This window comes from Halichoerus grypus, chromosome 4 (assembly GCF_964656455.1).
Source record: "Halichoerus grypus chromosome 4, mHalGry1.hap1.1, whole genome shotgun sequence".
In the NCBI taxonomy this organism is placed as follows: domain Eukaryota; kingdom Metazoa; phylum Chordata; class Mammalia; order Carnivora; family Phocidae; genus Halichoerus; species Halichoerus grypus.
Genome location: NC_135715.1, coordinates 44,981,825 through 45,006,891, shown reverse-complemented (window position 1 = coordinate 45,006,891; position 25,067 = coordinate 44,981,825). Strand labels below are relative to the sequence as shown.

The 25,067-nt window shown below is 37.1% G+C and overlaps 1 protein-coding gene across 2 annotated transcripts in view; it reads right to left on the bottom strand.

Annotated features, from left to right (window-relative positions):
- The window catches only part of DIAPH3 (diaphanous related formin 3), a 484,732-nt gene that overhangs the window by 224,689 nt on the left and 234,976 nt on the right, over positions 1-25,067 (bottom strand). The gene's annotated exons all lie outside the window — the stretch shown is intronic.

The window sequence follows — 25,067 nt, the reverse complement described above, 5'->3', positions numbered from 1 at the left end:
TGGTATACTTTAGTACTGTATGACTGCGAGTAATCTGGGATGATTTATTGGTATGACAGTGCCGAGGAAGCAATATGTCCCTTCAAACTGATAGCAGGGAGAGAGAAGAGCCCTGCTTGTTTTTGTGAGCAATCAAGAGTCATTCCTCAAAGAAGAAAAATTAACAATTTAGATGCCCAATGGAAAGAAAGCTTTAATTCAATGACAATGGTCCAGTAATCAAGTATATATAACTTAACAGAAACCAAATTTTAAAAAGGTAACAGGGTACAGAAGCAACAAATTACAAAGCATTCCTACCATTAATTTTTGTTCAATATGGAAAATGTGGGGTCATGTTTAAAACATTCAGAAAGGTCTAAAGAGGGTTTGTTTTCTTCAAATAGCAACCGCTGTCCTCAGAAGCCCTGCCGACTAACAGTATGTGTTAGATGGAGTGAAAGTAAATAGGTCCCAATTTGTACTAAATTGACTTTCTTGAGAAACAGCCAAGTAGAAGGACTCCTGACGCACACTAAATTAGCAGGGTCGGTGTTGGGGAACATGGGCGTAGCCAGAGACAGAAGCCACGCAGAGCCACAGGTCCATCCCATGCCAGCTGAACCCTGTTCGGGACTCTGGGTTCCCTTGTTGTGAATGTGGGGGGTTGAAGACTTTAAAAAGAACAAAAAGGCTAGATAGTCAGCAAGTTCTTGCCTTGAGCTGACTCCCGTGTGTTCTAGCAAAAGGGAGGAGAAGAGCCATTTAACTGAAGGCTGGAGACAAAAGGCATTTAAGCTATGAATTCCTTGTCCAAATATACTAGGGATTTGAGACTTAAAACACCTTGATGAGGCAATAACAGTGAAACTATTGAATTTCAACAACTATTATAAATATCAAAAGCAGTGAGAAGCAAGGTCAGGGGAAAAAAATACTGACAGAACACCAGAGGGTTAAAATAGGGAATAGTTGTGTCAGTCACAGACCCTAAAGGAAAAAAGTAAAGGACAATGTCACACAAAGCTTATAGGATTTCTGTTCAGGAGGCACAAGACTATCTGCTCATAATACAATGACTGTTATTTAAAATTAAACAGACCAGACAGAAGCCTGAACTTACTAGAGTCAAAAGGCGGTAACGGACACTCCTTGGCTGAAATGGTACAGCCCCGTGTGCCCGTCTAACCGCCTCTGAGCAATAGGGGGTGGCTCTCCAGAGATACCTCTGAGAGAACAGTGTCCGGGAGACTGAATCCATCCAGCGACTGAGAAGTTTCGTAGTAAATAATATAAAGAGATAAATCACATATAGTGTTCTCCGCAGCCACCTGACAGATTAAACGTTTAAGTGTATACGGCCAAGATGCTAAGAGTTCGACTAATGTAGTTAATGACTCCCCTCTACAAAGAGCTTTAAGAAATATCTTAAAATTCCCGGAGCTCAAGGAATGTCTTCAAATTTGCCTGTCTAGAGGAAACTTTTCTTTTCTTCCTACAAGAAAGTAGAAAGACTGTAAGCTCAAATAAGACTTAAAAACAAAGCAAAAACTAATAATGGTTCCATAGAATAAATATAAAACGTTAGAAAGATAAAATGAAGCTCTATTAGAATACCAATTCTGAGTGGGCATGAATCCTTCTGTTTGGACCTCTATGTCCAGCACAAGAAGTAGAATTAAGCAGTGATTACTTCTCATAAAGTCATTTCATATGTCTTAAATGTTCCCAAATGGGCTAAATTCTCTACGTTTTTATCCTTAAACGTTGCAAATGGCATTCATATTATATTGGGCCAATTCTGTATAATGCTCTATTACATTTAATAGATCCCTTAGAATTGTAAAACAAAGGAGTAATCACCTGAGTACACACAGTTACGGTCATTCAAAAGGTATATGATGCGCCCATGGCATGTTTTTGACCTGTGCCCTCATTCATGATACTTTGTTACTTTGCAGTAAACATGAGAAGTATCCCAGGAAAATATTAGTATTACAAAATATATTACTTTTAACCTACATTAATGTACTTTATGCACAGAGAGAAAAAACTCTGCTTAAATGCTTATACTGCCCCAAAATATGTTAAAGCTTTCCTGCTGACAAGCAAACCATATGTAACCGGTATAAAGTAATTAATTTTCCTAGAAAAATATAACCTAGATTTGTATGAGTAATGAATCTACCTGGCACTGGGGACAGGTACCTTGAAAAGACAGAGTAAGTGAATGATGTAATACAGAACAAAATGTTATGAGTTCATGAAAAAGCCTGACAAAGCAAAGTCAGGAAAGGAATCCTAAAAAACACATCTTGGAGCAACATCTTTTAAAATTAGACGTCCTTTGCCTATTGTTTTTCCTTCCAAATTTTAAAAAATATTTTGACGAATATGAAATAAATTTATTTTAATGAACAAAATCACTGAGCTGGAAAAGAACGTGAGGGATCACCTGGAGCTCATTAAGGTCTTGAGTCCACTACTGAAGAGCCTACTCTGATCCTCCAGGACACATGACTGTCCCTGTTATTTAAAAACAAAACCAAACTAAAGAACGCTAATGTTCTAAGATCTAAGATCTAGATCTATGATAATCACAGGGTTCTTTTTGTCATTAATCAAATCAAAGTCCTTCGTCACATAGGATCAAAGAAAAAAGGTTTAAAAATTAGAATTTTTTTGGGCGCCTGGGTGGCTCAGTCGGTTAAGTGGCTGCCTTCGGCTCAGGTCATGATCCCAGGGTCCTGGGATCGAGTCCCGCATCGGGCTCCCTGCTCTGCGGGGAGCCTGCTTCTCCCTCTCCATTTGCCTGCTTCTCTGCCTACTTGTGCTCTCTATCTCTCTGTCAAATAAATAAATAAAAAATCTTTAAAAAAAAAAAAATTAGAATTTTTTTTTTTTTTAAATTCCTGAAGGATGTTTCTTTGTCACTTCACAGACTTGCATTCTGTTTGCTTGCTAAGGAACCTCTCATTTGTCTGAGGCTGGATGCAAAAATGGAGCATTATAGTGCTCAAATAATCTCTACGGTAACAAAGTCGCTACAGAGGAGGAGGAGGAGAAAAAGAGTTAAGAAAGTTTAACTGCAAGATAGTTAATAATTAGAATGCTAAAATAAATTGGAATTCCTCTTTCACAGAGGTATCCTTTCAATTTATTGTCACGGAGTCTTAGTAATATAAACTCGCATCACAAAACTCTGACAATAATGAACTGTGATCTGAAGATCAATCTAAAGGCATAAAAAAGAAAGTGAAAATACTTTGATTTCACTATTGTCTGAAAGCAGGGGGCAGGATTCCTGCAATCTCCCCACCCCATGACCAGAGATGTCCCATGCCCCAATGAGAATACCTTTCAAACAGTGACTGGTGAAAATCAAACCACAAGCAATATCCAGAACGCCAAGGGTAATCTTTATAGACAGACTTGGGTTTGTTGGCAATGTGAGTGTTGTCGAAGAGATGAAATGAAACACCTTTAGAGAATAATGAACCAACAGGTACTAACTGGATGCCCACTCAGCACTGTGTGAGTCACCTAAGTCATGAATTCCACCCTTGGATCATCCAAGTCTTTCCATCTGTCTTAAAGGGTAAAAAGTAGTAGTAGTCCCCAGGAAGATGTCATCTTCCATCATCTCATTATATTTTTCACATGTAACTTTAATGTCATCCATTGTTTTATTGGGAAAAAACAGAAGTAGACATTTTTATACCAACGATGTCTAATACCATATCTGGTTCTCTTTATTTCTTTTATAGATAAAAGATATTCAGAAACTGGCTTATTCAAAACTTGCTGGGACGCCTGGGTGGCTCAGTCGGTTAAGCGTCTGCCTTTGGCTCAGATCATGATCCCAAGGTCCTGGGATCGAGTCCAGCATCAGGCTCCCTGCTCCGCAGGAAGTCTGCTTATCCCTCTCCCTCTGCCTGCTGCTCCCCCTGCTTGTGGTGTCAAATAAAATGTTAAAAAAAACTTGTTGGGTTCCCCCCACCTTCTTGCCTGCTGACTTGTGTAGCTCCCCTCAAAAGAAATTTCAGTACGTTCTCCTTATCTTCATTATTCTCCCCTAAAGTCGTTTTAAAACTATTTTAACCATTCATTTAGCTAACACTACAAGTAGCCAACTGATTGAAAAGCCACTCACTTCAGTCTTAACTGACTGGCCACTCTAAACCTTTACTTCATATACTTTGTACCTATATCAGGAATAACAGAATATGATTTCACAAAGGTTTAAGGACTCCTGCGAGGTCACATGCAGGTAGGACACGGCCCTTGAGCTAACTTGCTGCCAATCACATGTGCGTGCCACTCAGAGCATCACAGTGTGGAAATTAATAACCACAACTTAAAAACCATCTGATACTCAAACTACTCCTATGCTTTTCCAGGAGTACGAATGGACTTTAACTGCGCCACAGTAGTTATTAGACAAAACACTATAGAGTTGACCCTGCTGTGAGCACTGCCTGCTACGACTTCGGACTCCTTTCCTTTCCCAACTACCTCCTGTTGTGCTGAATTTTTAGTATTTTCCAGATTCGTGTTTGTTGTCCCCTTACACTGCACTCTCCACTCATACTTTATTAGCTAGTTCTTCTGTTCTCTGTGGAAGAGGTGCAAGATGCAAGGAGAATGTGAAAGAACAAATGCTTCGTTGTCCGAGACAAGTCTAGAGAAAATGACAAAGGGTTGAGGAAGGAAAGCGACATCCAAGAAAGCAATGTGAATCTATTAACAGAATTAAGACACTTAGAAAAAAGTTTTTAACTTGAATTCTTAAGCTAAACTACATAAAAAATATCTACCCTTTACTATTGGTTGGCCACTATTTTCAAGACTTCCAGAATGCTCAGGAAAAAAGAATAGTTCGTTTCATGTCAAGAAATGCATCTAAAGGGGCATGTGGGTGGCTCAGTTGGTTGAGCATCCCTCTTGACTAGGGTTTAGGTCATGACCTCAGGGTCTTGAGATAGAGCCCCACATTGGGCTCCACACTCAGCAGGGAGTCTGGTTGAGGTTCTCTCCCTCTGCCCCTTGCCCCACTCACTCACTTGTGCTAAGATAAATAAAATCTTAAAAAAAAAAAAAAAAGAAAGAAAGAAAGAAATGCATCAAAAACCTAGCTATTTAAGCCTGGGTAGTGCTAAGAATACAAAAAAAAAAATTTTTTTTTAATAAATGTGCCCTTATGATATTAAAGCTCTGAAGCTAAAATTTTTTAAAAACTACAGAATAGCAACCTACATATATATATATATATATATATATATATATTTTTTTTTTTTTCCCATAGGAGCAAAGCCAAGAATTATTCAAAAGTTATTAAAAGGATAAAATGTATACTCCTCTAGCTGGTCAAGAAATAGAAAATTGGTTATAGCCATCAGATATTGCTTTATCTTTGTTTATAAGTACTTATCAATTCTAGACCACTAAGGATTTCATAAGAGGTCCAAAGGAGTTCTGTCGATGCTCAGGATCTGTAAGTGGGAAAGCTAGAGAGCGGGAGACTTATTTAACTTGGCAGTCTTAGCAAATACTCTTAACACAGAAGCTTCATCTCTGATGAATTAAAAAGCTGGCATTAAACCCAGAACCATTCTGGTGTCTTAAATTCATTCATGTCTGCTTCCAGACAATCCCCACCCTACCATAAGAAACCAAAGTTTTGATTTCTATCACAATAACTTAGTTTTGCCTGTTCTTGAAATTTGTATTAATAAAACTTTCAGTAAACACTTTTCATGTCTGGCTTCTCTCACTGAATGAAATGACTTTGAGATTCATATACATGTAGTGTGATTCGGTTCTTTACTCGTTTTTACTAATGAGCAAGATTTCATTGTAAAAACATACCAAAAATATACCACGTTAAGGGACTCTTTTTTCTAGTCTGGGGCAATGTAGGGGTTGAGTTACACAGGGAACTGAAAAAATGGTATGTCAGGTTCTAACCCCAGGTACCTGTGAATGTGACTTTATTTGGAAAGATCTTTGCTGATGTAATTAAGGATCTGCACATGAGATCATGCTGGATTTAGGGTGAGCTCTAAATTAAGTGACTGATGTCATTTTAATTTAAAAAAAAAAAAAAAGGAGGGGGGAGAGAAAAACGCAGAAGAAGGCGATACAAGGGAGGAGGCAGAGACTGGAGTCCTCCTACCGGCTAGGAAACACAGAGCTGTGACTGGGACCGGCTACCACAAGTGACAAGACAGGCAAGAAACAGATTCTTCCTCGAAGCCTCCAGAAGGAACCAACCTGGCAACACCTCGATTTAGGATTTTGGGTCTCCGGAAATGTGAGAGAATAAATGTGTTGCTTTTAGCCGCCACAGTTGTGGGCATTTGTTAGGAGGCCCATGGAAACTAACACAGGACATTATGAATATTCTTGTATGAATCTTGTCATTTCTATTAAGTATCTAAAAAACTGAGTATAAATGTATGCTTTATAAGAAATTGTTAAACTGTTTTGCTAAGTGGTTTCTACTGCTTGAAGCCCGTTTTATATTTTATCTTTGCATGTTAGGTCTGTATTCCATTCCTCATTAATTATTCTGCGTAGTATGATGCAAGACTTGGGATTCATTTCAGTTCATAAGATATCCAAGCACTGCAGTACAGTTAGATACAAAAAAGTTCCTTTCCCCACTCACTAGCCTTGAAGTCTCTGTTGAAAATCAGTTGATGGTATCTTCGTGGGTTTATTTCTAAACTTTCTAGAAGTTTGTGTATTTTTAAGCCAAAATGTTACTGCCTTGATAGCACATCAGTAGTCTATGTCTTCCAAGTGTGTTCTTTTTTCAAAACTTATTTTAACTCTTCTAGGTCCTTTGCATGCCATATGAATTTTTTGTAACTTCCTGTCAATTACTATAATAAAACCTACTGGGATTTTGATTGGGAATGTGTATCATATATTAGAAATCTAAGATCATTTGAGGGAAAAATGAAATCTTAATAATACTGAGCCTTCCACTCTATGAGCCTGGTAAATATCTCATTTACAATTTCTTTAATTTCTCTCAGCAATATTTTACGGCTTTCGGTGTAGAAAATTAGGTTTTAGTGAATTTTTTTCAGAAGTATTTTAAGTTTTGGAGCTGAAGTAAATAGTACTATTTTTATTTTGCTTTCTAGTATATCATGGCTTATAGAGAAAAATACAACTTATTCGAGTATATGGACTATTCTATGATCTTATTAAATGCACTGGTTACTTCAAACAAGTTTGCTTATGTGAATTCATAAGGGATTTACAATAATCAGGTCACTTAAGATAAAGGTGGTTTATTTCCTCATTTCCAATGCAAAGGCCCTAAATTTCTTTTCCTTTTCTTACTATACAGGTTAAAACATGCATTATAATGCTGAATAGAAGTGTAAGAATAGATAGCCTTGCCTGGATTCCAATCATAAATGACAAAGCATTTACTCTTTCACCATCAGTTATGAGGAGAGTTAAGAGCTTTCCGCAGCTATCTTTTATCAGGTTGAAGAAGTTCCTTCTACTTCTAGTTGCTAAGAATTTTTATTTATCATAAATTCAAATTCTGAACACTTCTCATTTTGCATCTACTTAGATAATGTGATTTTTCTCCCCTTTTCCTGGTAATAGGGTTTACATTAATTTTTAAATGTTAAGCCAACCTTGTATCACTTGGTCATGACATATTCTTCATGCACTGAAATATTTGATGTAAAAATATTTTAATTTTTGCATATATGTTCAAGTCTAATTCTCTGTACTGAAATTCTTTTCTTTGACTCCTGTTATCTGTAATTTAAGAATTTGGTTTTATTTTTCAGTGTTTGCATTCAGTTCAAAATAGCTTTTTCTTTGACCCACAAGTAATTAAAAACGACATTATGCAATTTTCAGACAGAGAGATGTTCCATTATTATGGTCCAGTTTAGTTTTAACAGAAAGCCTACTCAGCAAGATTTCAATCTTCTGAAAATTACCAACATATATTTTACATTCCCATATGCCCTACTTTGGTGAATGTTCCATGTCTATTTGAAAAGAATGTATATTCTGCAGTTGTTCTGAGGAAGCCCCACAGATACTAGAACAAGACAGTTGACAGAACTGTCTTCTTGATTTTCTACGTATTTACTTTTTGCGGGGAGGAAGGGGGAGTCCATTTTTTTTCTAGAATTTACTGAAAAAGGGACATTAAAGGCTAGGGTTAAGGAGTTATCTATTTCTCCATTTAATTCAGCCAGTTCGTTCTTGATGAATTTTGATACTGTTACTAGGAGCTTATATATTTAAGATGATTATTCCTGGTAAATTACTATCATTGTGTAATATCACTATGTTTTATAATAGGCTTTGCCTTGAAGTATACCTTCTCTGAAATATACATAGCTAGTCTACTTTTCTTATTGTTGCCGTTCTCCATTTGTCCCCCCTGCTTCTCAACTACAAAAGCAGGGAAAGATGAGAGAGATGTAATCAAGCAATTTTTAGTATTCCATTTTATTTCTTCTACTGGCTTCTGAGGTTCTGTCTCTTTTCATTATATTTTTTCTGGTTGTGCTAGGACTAGCAAAATGCATCTTTACATTACTGATACGTCCTCATGTATCAGTCTACTTAGCGTTACTCTGAAGTCAATATTGCACCTATACATGTTTTCCTTTTCCTGCCTCAGCCTTCCTCCATTTAATACCACCTGATCCATTTCAGCTGTGTAATGTTTTAACGGCACAATTCCATTTGTTGTGCCCCCATCATTTGTGCAATTACCATCGTATCTTTTACTTCTATGTACATTATAAGCCCCATCCTGCCGTGGTTTTTTTTTTAATTATCAGTTTTCTTTTAAGTAATTTATGAGAAGGGAAAACAGTTTATTTACTATTTCAGGCACTCTTCATTCCTTTTTGTGGATCTAGAGTTTCCATCTGGTATCATTTCCCTTTGGCTCGAAGGACAACCTTTAGCATTTCTTAGAGGGCAGGTCTGATAGCCATATACTCTCTCAGTTCACTAAAAATGTCTATTTTACCCTATTTTGTGAAGGGTATCTAATAAAGAGAAAATTTTGAATTTACAACTTTTTTTTTTATTATTATTATTATTTCAACACCTTACATCCTTCTGTTGACTTGGCTTTCCATTATTTCTGCAAAGTCAGCAGAATCTCTCGTTATCCCATAGTGTCTCCCCCGACCCCACCAGTCCTCACCCCACCCCCCTGCACCAAGTTACTTTCAAGATTTTTTATCTCTGGCCTTTAGCACTTTGACTAGGATGGGCCAAGGTGTCTTTTTCTTTACATTATCCTGGTTGGAACATGCTGAGCTTCTTGAACCTGAAATTTCTATTTCTCACTCAATTTGGAATTTCTTGGCCATTATTTCTTCAAATATTTTGGCAGACACAATCTCACTCTCTTCTCCTTTGGGGACTCCAATTACAGGTGTTTTGGATGGCTGGTATTTACCCAACAATATCTAAGGTTCTGTTCATTTTTTTACACAATTTTTTTTTTTTTTTTGCCTACACTCTTAAGATAAAATAACCTCTATAGAGCTCCCTTCAAACTGACTCTTCCGCTCTCTCCAATATACCATTAAACCTACACACTAAATATTTCAACTCAGTTATTAAACTCTTCAGTTTGAGAATTTCCATATGGTCAATTTTTATAGTTTTCATTTCCCTGCAGAGATTTCTCAATTAAGACCATGTTGTTGTTTTTTAATTCCTTAAAGATAATTTCCTTTAGTTCTTTGAACATATTCATAATATCCACAGTAAAGTCTTTGCATGTGAAATTCGAAATCTGGGCCATCGTAGGTCTGGTTTGATTTTTTTCTTTGATGACAGATCCCATTTTATTTTTTACTATTTACTATAATATTACAACAACTGTTGAGTTATAATATTCTTTTGAAGAATGTTCATTTTTAAAAAAAAATTCTATTTAAATTCAGTTTAGTTAACATATAGTATATTATTAGTTTCAGAGGTAGAATTTAGTGATTCATCAGTTGCATATAATACCCAGGGCTCATTACATCAAGTGCCCTCCTTAATGCCCATCATCCAGTTACCCCATCCCTCCCACCCACCTCCCCTCCAGCAACCCTCGGTTTTATAGTTAAGAGTCTCTTATGGTTTATCTCCCTGTTTTTGTCTTTATTTTTCCTTCCCTTCCCCTATGTTCATCTGTTTTGTTCATATGGTATTTATCTTTCTCTGACTTACATTATGCTAAGCGAAATAAGTCAAAGAACGTTCATTCTTGTTTTAGCAAGCAAATCACTGCGTGATCACCTTAAGTTGTACAGGCCTGAGTTACACAGTTAGTATAGCTGGTGGAAGTAAAAGGAGTTGCCCTAGCCCCTCTAACTTGGTAGGATTATCTCCCAACTTTCTTCCCAGAGGAGTCCGCAAGATTTGATTATAGGTTTCCTTAAGGTGGGTCTAGAGTAGGTACTTCTTTAGGGTGTGGTCCTCAATCTCAAAGTATAACCTTTCCAGTTGTTTGAGTAAATGCCAAGTGAGTAAATGAGGTGCTAAGACAACTTCTCTATTTTGGCAGAGCCAGAAATCCAATGCCTCCCAGCAATGCTGGACCTTTAGGATCTCTGCTCCACTCGCAACCTGTAGCAGGTGAGGAGCAGGTAGGAACAGCCCAGCCTCCAGGCACAGACTCCTGGAGATCCACACAATGACCACCAGAGGCCCTTTCTGCACAATCCCTCCCCCTTCACTGCCCAGCAGATTTCAGCTGTTTCTATTGCTAGATATTCTGATCTCCACCTCTTCTGCTTAGAGAAAAACATAGCTTCTATTTAATCCCCAGCTCTCTGTGCTGTTAACTGTAAAACTTTCATTAGACCAAAAGCTGGGCATTCACGAAGTCAGGATTAGTTTACTTTCTCAAGGCTTGTAATTTTTCCATTACTGGTTGTCTACTGCCTTACAATAGACAACTTTCATATTTTGCCTAGTTTTATCTTTGTTAGTGGTTTACACAGCTTTTGTTAATTTATTCCTAAGTATTTTATGTTTTCATGTTACTGTAAATGTAATTTTAAAAACTTATAATTTCAGTTTTAAGAATACCAAAAAAGAGACTTTATCCAAATTAACCGGCTAGTTCTATTTTGCCCTATTTGCTTTATCTTACTCTCTCTCTCCCTCCATCTTATACATACACACACACACACACACACACACACACACACACACACGGTTAAAGTGATGCTTACCAGTTCTTCCTATGTAAAGTTACTACACTTTTCCTTTATAACTAAATAAGCAATTTGTAGGGAGATACTTTAAGTCTATTTGAATAGTACTTTTGTAAAACACTTTCATCAAATTTTCACCTTTGTGTTCGTGGGGACAGCCCACTGAGTAGAATATTATAGTATTTACACAATTTTATTAAAAATGCACTTTAAGACCCTTTCAGCAGGCCTCGCAAATGAGACACAAAGCAGCCAACAGCCACATTTACACCTTAGGCCACAAGTGTGATGCAACTGCCTGGCCCTACAGTAACTTAGTTAGTTCCTTGAGTCCAGCTTCCCCCTTTCCATTATGTTTCCAAAGCAGTCTCAGAAGAGAATATGGTAACCTATATAATGAGATTTGCAGAATACAGAAAACGCTTCCCAGGCACTAGATGATACTTGGATCTAAAAAAACAACCTTAAAACAATGCTGTTTGCAAAGTGATGAATCATAAGAGGCCTTTTTGCTTATAACTACAAAATGCTTTAGGCTTTATTTCAAATGAATGATGTATGGCTAGTAATTAGTATGTGACTGTAATGATGTTCTGTTTTGTTTTTGCAATTGGAACAAATCAAGCAGATTGTGCCATAAAATTTCAATACGACATAGAGGGTTTAACTAGAAAGCATCATGTTTCCATACCAAAAAAACAACAAAGAAACCACATTTTCTATTATGGGCTTAAATGCCCCACTTTTCAGTTGTCTATTTAGAAGATTTAAAATCCCAAAGAAAAGAAAATCCCAAATTTCTAAAAACTTAATTTCAAGTTCAACAATTTCAGCTCCCACTTGAATGTTCTAAGTAATTTGTATCTATTAACTTGAAGTTAATCTTTAAATACTAAAAATAAATTTCCAGTAATGAAGCATACAGAAACCACCACTAAAAACAACTTCAGGTACAGTGGGCACCTACAGCAAACAGAAACACAAGAGCAGTGGCCACCCAAAGAAATGGGAATACTACCTTTTAGTGGCATAAAAGTATGAATTCATAGCAGGGCGGTAATAGTTACTGGTTGAGTGAACAAGTTGCCTCATCTATGAAATGGTAATGCCTACTTTTGGAGTTATAGGAGAGTCAGACACAATTACTCGTTGGTTTATATATCAAATATTTATTGAACATTTACTATGTTCACTGTTTTTGGCCTTGGAGATTCACATTAAAAATAAGATGAGAAGGACCTCGTCCAAATGGAGTGTACCTTAAGTAAGCAGGCAGAGAAAGGAAGAGAAAAAGAGAAGCAGACAAGATCCTTCTAGATAAGGACAAGTTCTATGACTAAGTAGGGTATAGGAGATAGATAATGATGGGGAGATCATTATGATGCGCTCCCATTACAAAGTGGCATTTGGGCTGAAGCAGAGGGAGCTGCAAGAGTAAAGGCAAATCTAAGGTGGGGACAGCAAATGAATTAGACAGCAACACAGTAAATAAGGAAGGGAGCAGTAAACTATGAGTTTCAAGAAATAGATACTCCATCATCTTACAAAGTATAATAAAATTAGAAACCATTCGAAATTGCAAAGGAAAATTCCTCTTCTGGCCAAAGATGGAAAAACAGGGACTAGACATATGCCTGAAGAAATCATTTTCAGACAATGGACACCAGGCAGTGTGTGATAGTGGCACCTGAGAAAGGAGAAACAAGGTGAGCACTAGGACTGTGCCAACTCACTTTTTAGGGTTTCCGAAGTGCAGCACAGGGAGAAGAAAGCCAGGTGGAGTCAGGGGGTCCCCACAAATTGAGGAGAGGCAGGTAGGCGTCTGACAAGGCCAAAGCAGCTGGAGTTCTTGGGACAGAGTACCAGAAAGGAAAGATAGCACAGAGAGAAACCTCCCAAGAGGTTCCCCCTATGGTTTTAGCTCTGGTACAGATCAGCACACTCATGTGAGAAAACCAGTGGAGGCTGGGGAAAGTATCCGCTAAAAGCACCAGAGGTAACGATGCCCAATTCTCACATAGGGTTGGGAAGAGTACTTGTTCTCATCAGCCAGAGTGGGGAAACTTCAAAATCCACGGGACATTGAGTAGAACACTCAAAAGAGTATTGCCTCACTCTTGGGGTTAAAGAAGCTCTAGATTGAAGGCTACTCTGATTCCATGCAACAAAGCTTAAATACAAGTACATTAGGTATCAAACCGTTGGCAAGTAATTTAACTGCCTCCCAAAACAAAGCTCAAGAATATTTATGAGTACAAAAGTATCTAGAGTACAACATGTTAAAAAGAAAAAATTTTGGCACCCAAACAAAAATCATTAGCCACCCAATGTAGCAGGAAAATATTTAACTATTGAGAAAAGTTAATGAATACAGATACAGAATTGCACAAATGACAGAAGTACTAAACAGGGAAAAGTTATTATTAAACTATTTCATATGTTTGAGAAGGTTGTGGGAAAATTGAGAATTTTAAGGAGGTGAAAGATACTTTAAAAAATACCCAAGCCTGAATTTCTAGAGAAAGAAATTATGATGTATGAGATGACTGAATGGGAAAAACAGCAGATTAGACATCACACAAGAAAAAACTAACTGGTATACATAGTCATGGACACTATCACAAATGGAAAAAAAACGAAAAAGAACACAAAAAAAGCATCAGTGAGTAAGGAACACCTTCAAAACGACTAGTATATATGCAATGATAAAATATATGCAACTTAAGGCCCCAAAACAGAGGAGGGAGAGAAAAATTGAAAAAAAGTAATGGCAAAAATTTTCAAACTCAGTAAGAATTATAAACCCATAGATCCACAAACTCAATGAACTCCATGGACAAGAAATATGAAGAAAACTACACCCAAGGTACATCATAATCAAATTGTTCAAAACTAGTGATGAAGAGAAAATCTTTGAAAACAGACAATAAAGGAAAAGACATGTACAAAGGAATAAAGGTAAGAATGATGGCAGATTGTTTGCCTAAAATAATTCAAACAAGAAGACCGTGCAGAAACACATGTAGGAACACATTTGGAGGACTGAAAGAAAAAGCTATCAGCCTGGAATTCTATACCCATGAAAACGCTTTTTAAAGTGAAGGTTTTTCAAAAAAGAGACTTGTTCAGACATACAGAAACTGAAAGAGTTCACTAGCAATGAAAGAAATGTTATAGGCATTTCTTCAGGGAAAAGGAAGAGGATTCTAGATGGAAGTCAAGATTTGCATGGACAAGTGAAGAACACTGGAAATGGTATGTATGTAAGTACATATAAAGACAACTGATTGCTGGAAGTAAAAACAATAACCACATGTTACGAGTTTTAAGCCCATGCTGAGGCAAACTGTAGAGTAACAATAGCACAAAGCCCCCCTGTATTGGAAAACAGGAGTACATTGTTTTGAGACTTTATATCACAAAGTGGTATAATATCACTTGAAGTTAAAAAATAGATACTATAAACACTAATGCAACCATCAATAAAACAAAGAGTAATAACTAATAAGTCAACAAAAAGATAAAGTCCCCAAAATACTCAATCCAAGAGAAAGAGTACCAAAGAACAGATGAGAGAGAAAATAAATAGCAAGATAGTAGATTCAAGACCCCACCACATCAGTAACCACATTAGAAGAAAATGGTCAACACTATACTGAAAAAATAGAAATCATCAGATTGGATTAAAAAACTTACATGCTGCCTGTAACAACAGTAGCTTAAAAGGAAAAGAACAAAAAGGACAGACCATGTTATCACTAATCACAATAAAGCTGGAGTGGCTATATTAATACAACACAAAGTAAATTTTAAAACGTTTAGAGTATTTTAAGCTTAGAGGTGAAATAATGTCACTTAGTTTGTTTTTTTCCCATTTAGTTTTATAATAAGAGATCACTAGCAGCTCTGTACATTTAAAACATGAGGCATAGGGCTGGAAACACATGAGGTAATCAACAAATAGTAAAATCAAAAGTATATGCAGTTATGATGGACTGGCCCAGTATCACTATCCTTGAGGGTTTATGTTTTCTCAATAATATCATTCTAAAATTAATACCCACACTTTATTCTATTTTAAATTTGGCTTCCCCATTACCATTCATTAACACGTATGAAACAAAAGCACTCTAGGCATGGCAATCCCTGCCTGACTTGCAGGGCTCCATTTAATAAAAGAGGGATTATGAGAAATCATCAAAATACCATAAACATGATACTTATATTTAAGAGCCACTTTGCTAAATCCTCTATACTTGCAAATGGTTAATTAATTACATGCTCAAGACTGATCAGTGGACCAGATAAAAATAGTCACAAAGTAAAAGAGAAAGTTGGAACTGAAAGTAAGATCCCCCCAAATATATATATATATATTTCTGTGTGTGTGTGTGTGTGTGTGTGTTATATATTTATAACACAGATCCTTAGATGTAATTCTAGCCAGCTGACTCTTTTATCTCTATCTCTAGAAGCTGATCTCACTAGCAGACATTCAAGTCTTAGGTGGTACTATGGGGAAGCAGGGTTGGGGTCGTGGAGGTAAGAGAGACACAGGAAAAACTGTTGTAGATTAGATTATTCAAAAGTAATGAAGAATAAGAGGGCCTTTTCTTGTAACATTTGCTAACTACCTCATATTTTAAGGTAACAACTGTCCCCAAATACCCTTAAATGACAATTCCTTGCCTTCACTTTGATTTCTCCTATGCCATTTTACAAATTCTTTCTCTTTCTCTGATGCCAGAATATTAATGGCAAAGGTGTTTCTGTATTTATTCCAAATATAAACCCATTAAGAATGACACCTTTGTGTTTCTTAGGATTGACTGTAGTTCTTATTCTGTTTCTACATGAGAAAAATAAAATTCACTCAGGGGCTTCTAAAAATAAAATCAATGGCCTTTCAGAAATTCATTCGGCTTTTGGGTTTAGGTTTCAGTTCCAGCAATTGATTTGGTGGGTGCGTTTGGGAGCATTCAAACCAAAATCACTGTGATAGTTTTCCAGCAACTTCTCTGCCCTTCAGTCATTAAGTATGTCTGTTACTTTGTCTGAAGATGCCAGAAGGGCCAGGCATGTCTGCATTTTGGGCAAAATGGGGGAACTACGGAGATACTGATTAAGGTGTCGTGAGACAAAGGGCATCTGACAGCAGGATTCAGGCTATGGTGCAGAGCCATGATTAGGAAAAAATAAGTGGAAACCTGGATTTGGGGGGAGGATAAAATAGGGGAAAATGTAGTCTTTAACTGGCAAGAGAAGTAACTACTAAAACCTATATCATCTATAATTCTGACACCTTATAGATAGTTCCAAAGGAGATTGTAAGAATCTAGTGAGAAATAAGGGGCTAAGAACATAGCAGATATAGCCGCTCCTAAGAGAAAAACTTAGAAAAGTAAACAAGGCAAAAAAGTGCATCAAGTAGTAGAATGAGAGAGAAGAGAATGGTAGAAAATTAATCAAGGGAAGGACTGTCATGAAGCTAAGTGAACTGGTTTTCTCTTAATTACATTCAAACTATAGAATGCCTTAAAAATAATTCTGAGTCAGAACTTAGGCAAAGCATAAAAATAGTGTCAAGAAAACCTAGCCAATTTGCATCAACATGGATGTAACTAGAAGGTTTCATGCTAAGTGAAAAAAGTCAAGCAGAGAAAGACAATTATCACATGGTTTCACTCACATGTGGAACATAAGGAATAGCGCAGAGGACCACAGGGGAAGGGAGGGAAAACTGAAGGGGAAGAAATCAGAGAGGGAGACGAACCACGAGAGACTCTGGACTCCAGGAAACAAACTGAGGGTTACAGAAGGAAAGGGCATGGGGGATGGGCTAGCCGGGTGATGGGTATTAAGGAGGGCACGTGTGGTGATGAGCACTGGGTGTTATATGCAACTAATTAACTGCTGAACACTACATCAAAAACTAATGATGTACCATATGCTGGCTAGTTAAACCATTAAAAAAAGAAAGATAAATAAATAAATAATTTGAATGGGGGAAAAAAGGATAATACCAAAAAAATTTTAAAAAGAAAAAAAAATAAAGAAAACTTAGCCTACAAAGCTGCTGGAAACTTAAATCCTTTCATAACATACTAGCATTGATTTGATCAGAATGATTTAGGTGCTTTACTGTGGCTAGGGGTTCCAAGGGCACCTACCTTCAAAGGAAACATTGATAAAATAGAATAGACAAACTCTACTTGCCCAGAGCATGAAACTCCAGTAATGCCACACGGCTTACTGGAAAAGACACATAATGTGACATCAGTGATTAAAAAAATCAAATCGACAGAACACTGGGTCCAATCACAATTTCAGCATAAAGCCACCAACTATGAGAATTCCTAAACATATTAAAATTTATGCTAAATCGTGACTATTTAATGTATCAATATAAGTTAACGTACTGTAAGTGCTACAGCACACACACACACACTCACACACACACAATTAGATTTTCCTAGCAGATGGGAACTTGGACAAATATAATATGTCACATAATTTGGTTAGTGATGAGGCCAGTGGTATAAAAGTTAACATTAGCTTTTCAATAAAGGGAGCTGGGGAATCCCTTTGTTCCCTATCCCATCCCTTAAATAAATATAATACGTGGACTTAGATACAAAATTGCCATCCTTGGTAAAGAAAGAAAAATAACATTAATAATGGATAATAGTGGAGTTGCAGGACAGGAAACTTGACCCAATGTCAGAGGAAAGAAAACAAACACATTTATCCTCTCAAAAGGGCCACGTCTGGTATGGAAGATAAGGATGTTTAATGAAACATACAATTCAATACAAAATGAAAATATAAGCAAAGAGGGAAAAGGAAAAGACAAACAAAACTCAGACAAGCACCATAATGAACCAAAAAAAATACAGGATCATCACAACACCATCATCATCTGTCTCAGGACCCACCATGCAAATTAAGTTAAACGAAACTATACAGTTGATTCTGGGTATCCCAGGAAAGTTTTCAAGGGCTCTCACCCTTAGCATCCCAGTCCCAGTTTTCTGTCAACCACAAAACAGAAAATTAGGGAAAAGCTTCTCAATGAAGTCAGTGGTCAGGCCACAAGAGTAATGAGCCTGATAAGGCAGTTCACATTCCAGAAACATCTACACTCATCCGGCTCTTCAAGGAAAGACACAGGATTTCCCTCCAATTTGGGCCCTGAGTTTCTGAAGATAAAAAATGGTATTTGGTTTCTGCAAAGAAAACCTAAGCAAAATGCAATGTAGGCTAAAGCCTTTTTAAAAACCTTTCCCTTCGTTTGCCTTTGGGCCACCTCCTGTACACAACTACTTCTCTGCTAACATATCAAGAACCTCGTACCCAGAAACAACACGCTATAATAGAAACAAAATACAATACAGAAACCCTGAATGTGAATCCTTCTCTTCTGTTTATAAGATATAGGGGTTAAGCCACCTACTCTATACGAGTTTCAGTTCTTGCAATCCTAAAGGGCAGCCGTGAGGGATATATCAGGCAAATGTATTATCACTGTACAAAAGTCAAATAATATAACTGTCATGCAGTCACTTGGCTGCTCTATGGTTGCTCATTTGATGCAATACTTCTATCATTGAACTGAAACTCCAAAATTACTCTCCCTGCTATCATTCAAACCCTCCTCTAAGCGTAACAAGTCTCAGATATTATATTAAAAAAACAATCATATTAAACTAATGTGGAGTCAGATTCTAATCTCTAGCCACCCCACTGCATGAGATGACTTACAAGCAGAGGTCTAACCTGCTGTGTTAGAATATCTCATAGAGTTAAATTCAATTTCTAGTATCTTTTTTTTGTCTTTAAGCACACTTTCTATAATAACCATCAAGCTTTTACTGTATGCAACTGGATGATTTTAATTTCAGGGGATTTCTAAGGCTAAGGTCTTCAGTTGAATAGACCTAGTCAGGTCTACTTAGCTCCTATCTCTGGCTCTAACTTGTGCAACTAATATCAGAAGGGAAACTTATCCTAATCAGGTTTTCAGTAACTTGAAGGGTACTCTCGAAGGTTGTTCCCATCAACACAAACAACTATTCTGGCACTGCATCTCAACACGAGATCTGGGTGTCAGGATAACGATGGTAACCAAAATGTTCATCAGTCGGTACTTACTTTTGTCTCACACCCTTACTCATCGCCTTGGCTTCTTTGTGCAACACTGAATTCCATATATTTAAAAAATATACAAAGTACAAAAAGTCTAGAATATCTAAACATTGTTCAAAAGGAGTTAATAAATAACTGTGGGGTGGATAAAATCACTGAGAAAGAGGAGGGTATGAAAAGAGAAGACAGAATCTGAGTAAGATGCTGATTTAAGTAATAGAAGAAATGGGAAAAGAGTCAGGGAAGGAGTCAGACAAGTAGCACATGGGAGCCGGAGGAGAGAACAAGAAGCAAGTCGATAAAGCCAGCAGGGTGAAATGCTGACTACAGGTAGAGAGTCTACAGACATGAAAGGACTTATGTTGGATTTGGAATTATGAGGTTGTGCATAACCTGAAAATAATTCTTAACATGTAATGGAAGGAAACACACACACATAAAACATGTAAGAGGATCAGAGAACAGAGAGAGAAAACTTTCCAACTGTACATTAGGAAATGACTCAAAGCAAGAAAGTGGGTCCTCAACTGGATCTCAGCACATGAGAAGAATAACATTTAAAACACAAGTCTGATGAGGAGGAGGATAGCAGCTAACATAACTGGGTACTGATTCACTACTGACCACCCACGAATGCTCTCCTTTAAATCTTACCACAGCCTAAGGAGATAAGTTCTAAATTCACATACATTTCATAAATACAGAAAATGAAATTGAGGGGTGTTAAGAGACTTGTTCAAAGTTTCATAGCTAGTACCTGGTAAATTAAGTATTCAAACCCAGACCTGTCTGATTGGGCTAGAAATGCAACGAAGGATATTTGAAGGAATTTGGAATACCAAGACCAAGTTGTTTTAACCCAGATTCATGTTTCAATACTAGGAATATGTTGCATAGCAAGCCTCAGTAAGCCCAGAGCTATATAGTTTTAGTATTTCAGTATTTACAATAAATCATATAGTACCTTATGGAAAATTTATTCATTCATTCATCAGATATTTATGGAGTGCTTATCACATGCCAAGTAGTTTTCAAGACATTAGGAATTCACCAAGAGATACCTGAGAAAATGATTCCTGAGGTGACGGACATTCTTATGATAGACTTGATAGCTTAATGGACAAAACATAATATAATGAGAAAACAATGAATACTTGGGAGAAAAATAAAGCAGGGATGAGGAAAAGAAGTGCTCTGGGCAAGTGGGCATGCAATTTCAGGGTACTCAGAAAAGACCTCTAGAAGTAGAAATACGAACAAAGACCGTAAGGACATTAAGAAGCATGCCATTTTGGAAATCTGGTGGAAGCAAGGTCCAAGGAGAGTAAACAGCAAATATAAAATCCTCAAGAATGTGACTGGCATTGCAAGGAATATTATAGAGGCCATGTGGTTAAAGCAGAGTTAGCGAGGGGAACACAGTAGAAGATGAGCCAAGAACACCGAGGCAAAGGCAGATTCTATAGGGCTTCGTTGACCATTGCAAGGATTTGGGATTTTTCTGAGGTGGGAAGTCATTCTAGGGTTATAGGTAGAGAGATTATCATCTGACTTAGATCACTGGCTGTTGTGTTAAAAATAAACTGGTTGAAAATAAACTGAGGTAGGGACTATTTAATATCAAATCTTTCACACATTTTACATATATATTATATAAAACACAAGCAAACATTGAACATTTTGTCATCAAGTGAATAAAGAGGGAAGATCAAGACAAACACAGCTGAAAATTCAAACTTTGTGAGAAACTCAAGAGTTAGGAAGTCTGTGAAAGAGCTTATTATTCTGATCATGCTGTGTTTTCATTAGTTCTAATAAATTAAGGAATTGCAAAGTTATTTAATATAGCTGACATTCTATTAATTTCAAGGGAACGAGGGTTACAAAAGCTCGTATAAGAATTCGTTTAGAGCTCAATTCAACTTACCCTCCCACTCTACAGAGAATACAATTGGTAGTGTGCGAGTGATTTTTCCCCCTTACTGGCAGAATTTGATATTACTATTTTTACGTCGGTTTGAACTTAATGAACTCAATCCCTTGATTAAATGAGAGGGTTATTTTATCATGGAATATGTCTACATACTTTTGGCATTTTAACTTTATCTTAGTTTATGATATAGGCACTATACCTTTAGTAAGATGATGTGCTAGAGATTATTCCATTTTCTTTCATATGAGAGCAAGATTTAGAGGCAAAAGAAGTTTTTTCTTTCTTTCCACAGACACACATTCTCATGAACACGAGCTTCTTTCCAATGGTCCCTGATGAATTATATTCTACAAATGCCAAATAGCCCTCTAACCCCGGCTCACACTTCGTTTTTGAAACAAACTGCAATAGTGGCATACTATAAACTCACCTGGTACAATTCCCTAGACCGGGGATTACAATTTTCCTCAGAGAGGTGGTAGCTGTAAAAACAAACAAAACCTTGCTGATGGTGAGTCCCTCTCTTGGGAGAAGATTGGAACAAAACAAAACAAAACAAACAAACAAAACCCAGTAGGGTTTGCATATTTTGCCTTGCCCTTCACTGCCTCCTGCACTGCATTTCTAATTCACTCCCTAGGTGATCTCATCCAGAGATCACAGCTTTAAATACCATGGTCCCAAATTTATGCCTCCAGCCCTGAACTCCCAGCTTACATCCCAACTACATACTTCATGTGTCCATTTGGAGGTCTACAGACATGTTAAGTGATGCCCCTTCCCAGTCTGTTCCTCTTGCAAGCCTTTTCCTCATCTCTGTGACTGGAAATGCTTATCTTTCTACTTACACAGGCCAAGAACTTTGGAGTCAGCCTGATTTCTCTCATATCTGGAATCCCATCTATCCAAATACATCCAGAATCTGACCATTGCTCACCAGGGACAGTGCCATCCAGCCTGTCAAGCCAGCACTATTCCTCACCTTCATCATTAGACCATTAGAAGGGCATGTTAACTGGCCACTGACTTCAATTTATGCCCCCTCCCCACAATCTGTTCCCCCACACAGTTGCTAGAACAATACTCACAAAGCATCAATCTGATTATTTCACTTATTTCAAACTCTGATGGCTTTCTCAGAATAAAGTCCATGGGCCTCATGCCATGGCTCCAAGGCCCAGGTGATCTAACTTCATCCCCTACATGCCCCTTCATCTCCTCCTTACTCTGCCACAGCCACTGCCCTTGGCTGGGCCAAACTCACTTATCCCTCAAAGCCTTGGTGCTTGTGGTTTTCTCTGTCTATAATGTGCTTTTCCCAAGACAGCCACACAGCTAACTATAGTCACTTGAGCTTTGGCTAAATATTATCTCTTCTAGCCTTGTTAATTTCACACACACATACACGCACCTTCACCCCACCACTTCCTGAGGAGTATTTATTTTTTTCTTGATATTACATTATGTTTTTGTTTATGTGTTTATTGTTATCATCTTCAGAAATGTAAGACCAACAAGGAATAAGAGACACGTCCAAAGCCCTTCACCCAGGGCCTAGAGCAATGCCTAGTGCACAGCAGGTAGTCAGTAAATATTTATCAAATAAATGCACAAATGAATGAATCATTTCTGAACCCCAGGAGACAAGATATTAAAATAAAAAGATGAGCTAGATGGTGGTGCAGTTACCAATACAATTTCAAGTCATAATTCTTCCATAAAAAATCTGGCAATCTAAGTCCCCTGTAACATCAGAAGGCCAGGGCCTACACTAATGGAAAAACTGCTACCTGGAGCCATTTCGTAAGAATTTAATGTGAGCTCAAATCAATATTCAAATGGTTCTTAAACATAATCTATTGGCAGTGAAGCCATGTTAAGTTCAACCATAAGATGACCTCTAATTTTCTGTATATTTCAGTGTATTTGGTTGAATCGATACATCAACTTGTAAAGAGAAAATGTAAGTGGACTTTTAAAAGTTTTGTCAATGTCTAACTCCATTTGTGACATGTGTAGGAAGAACTACAAAAAAATCTGTGCAGAACAAGATCTTCCAAGAAAATATTAGAGTGGGCAAGGTGAAAATACCTTCCAACTGACAACTGATTTTAACTACTCACACCAACAAAATTTCTATAAGTTTAATTAAAACCTCAAATGGAATTGTGACTATTTTGGCTTAAACTAATGAAGGTGATGAAAGACAAAAATCAGAGCATGAGAAAAATGACAGAGTACTAAATGTCTGCAGAATTTTAGCTGCAAATCAATGAGAATTGAAAGCAAGCTAAATTAATAAGCCTTGAACTAGGTGAAAGAAAAACCATCTGTGCTAGCGAGCCTATATTAAGTCCTGGATCCTGGTAGAAGCATGTCAAGAAGGTTGCAAAGCAGAGTTACAAGAATAACTGAACAACAGCTGAATGCTTAGTGTCTTAAGAGAAGCAGACCTCTAAGATTTAAATAGCTATGAATCTAGTTATAATCATTTATTATTCTAAACAAATGTCCTCCCTGGGTAGTGAAAGATTTGCAGATGCATTTGCCAAAGTGCTGTCTAAAGCATCATGAAATTTGAGAGAACTTGGACTCCAGGACAGGCACCAAAAAGCAGAAGACAAAACAGAACTCTAGCTTCCAGGAGGAGAGATTGGCAAGATTTCTCTCATTGACAGATAAGATGGGAGATGAAAGATCAAAGAGAAAAGGAAGAAATAATTGCAAGAAACCAAAATGGAAAAGAAATTCTATCATACTAACCTCATGTCTTTCATTAAGTTTTCAAGTGAGAACTCTGTGAAACATGACTGATCTTGTAGCAGGCCATTTGCAAAGCTCTTGAAATAACCAACACCCAAAGCATGAAAGACAGACTTGGAGATACTTAGTCTGGAAAAGCAATAGCTCAGTGGAGATACTCTTTCATATTCCTTGCCGCTCTTGCTTAGTCTTTCCTAAAGGTGCTTCAATAAACCATGATTCTTACACCAAATCACAATTTCCTCAACACCTATTATAAAAGAAAACCACTAAGTACCATAAGAAATACTCTACAGGGTACCCTGAATATTCAATGGACTTTAAAAAGAATGGCCTTCTGAGTTAAAAGAGCATCAAGGTAAAGGTCCAGGGTAGCTGTGATATCAAAAGAACACAGCGTACTGTGCCCGGCGAACAAGTGGCGGCATTTCACAGGGTGGTTAAGTTCTACTTCTTAAAAGAAGAGTGAATTCAGACTTTTATGCTCATAAGTTACTTGGTCTGCTTTTAGAGTTCACCCATTCTTGCCACAGAGAAGTCATTATCTAGAGATTCATTTTAACAAAAATTAAAATAATTATCTTAAAAATACTTAACATTTTCATTTTAAAAAGTGAGTTTATGTCTCCCGAGGGAAGGGAAACAAAAGCAAAAATAAACTAAGGGGACATCGAAATGAAAAGCTTCTGCACAGCAAAGGAAACAACAAAACTGGAAGGTAAACCTATGGAGCAGGAGAAAATATTTGCAAATGGCATATCTGATAAAGGGCTAGTATCCAAAATAAAGAACTTTATCAAATTCAACACCCAAAAAATGAATAATCCAATTAAAAAATGGGCAGAAGACATGAACAGACATTTTTCCAAAGTAGAAATAGAGATGGCCAACAGGCATATGAAGAGATGCTAGATATCACGCAACATCAGGGAAATGCAAATCAAAACTACAATGAGATATCACCTCAGATCTGTCAGAATGGCTAAAATCAACAACATAAGAAACAACAGGTGTTGATG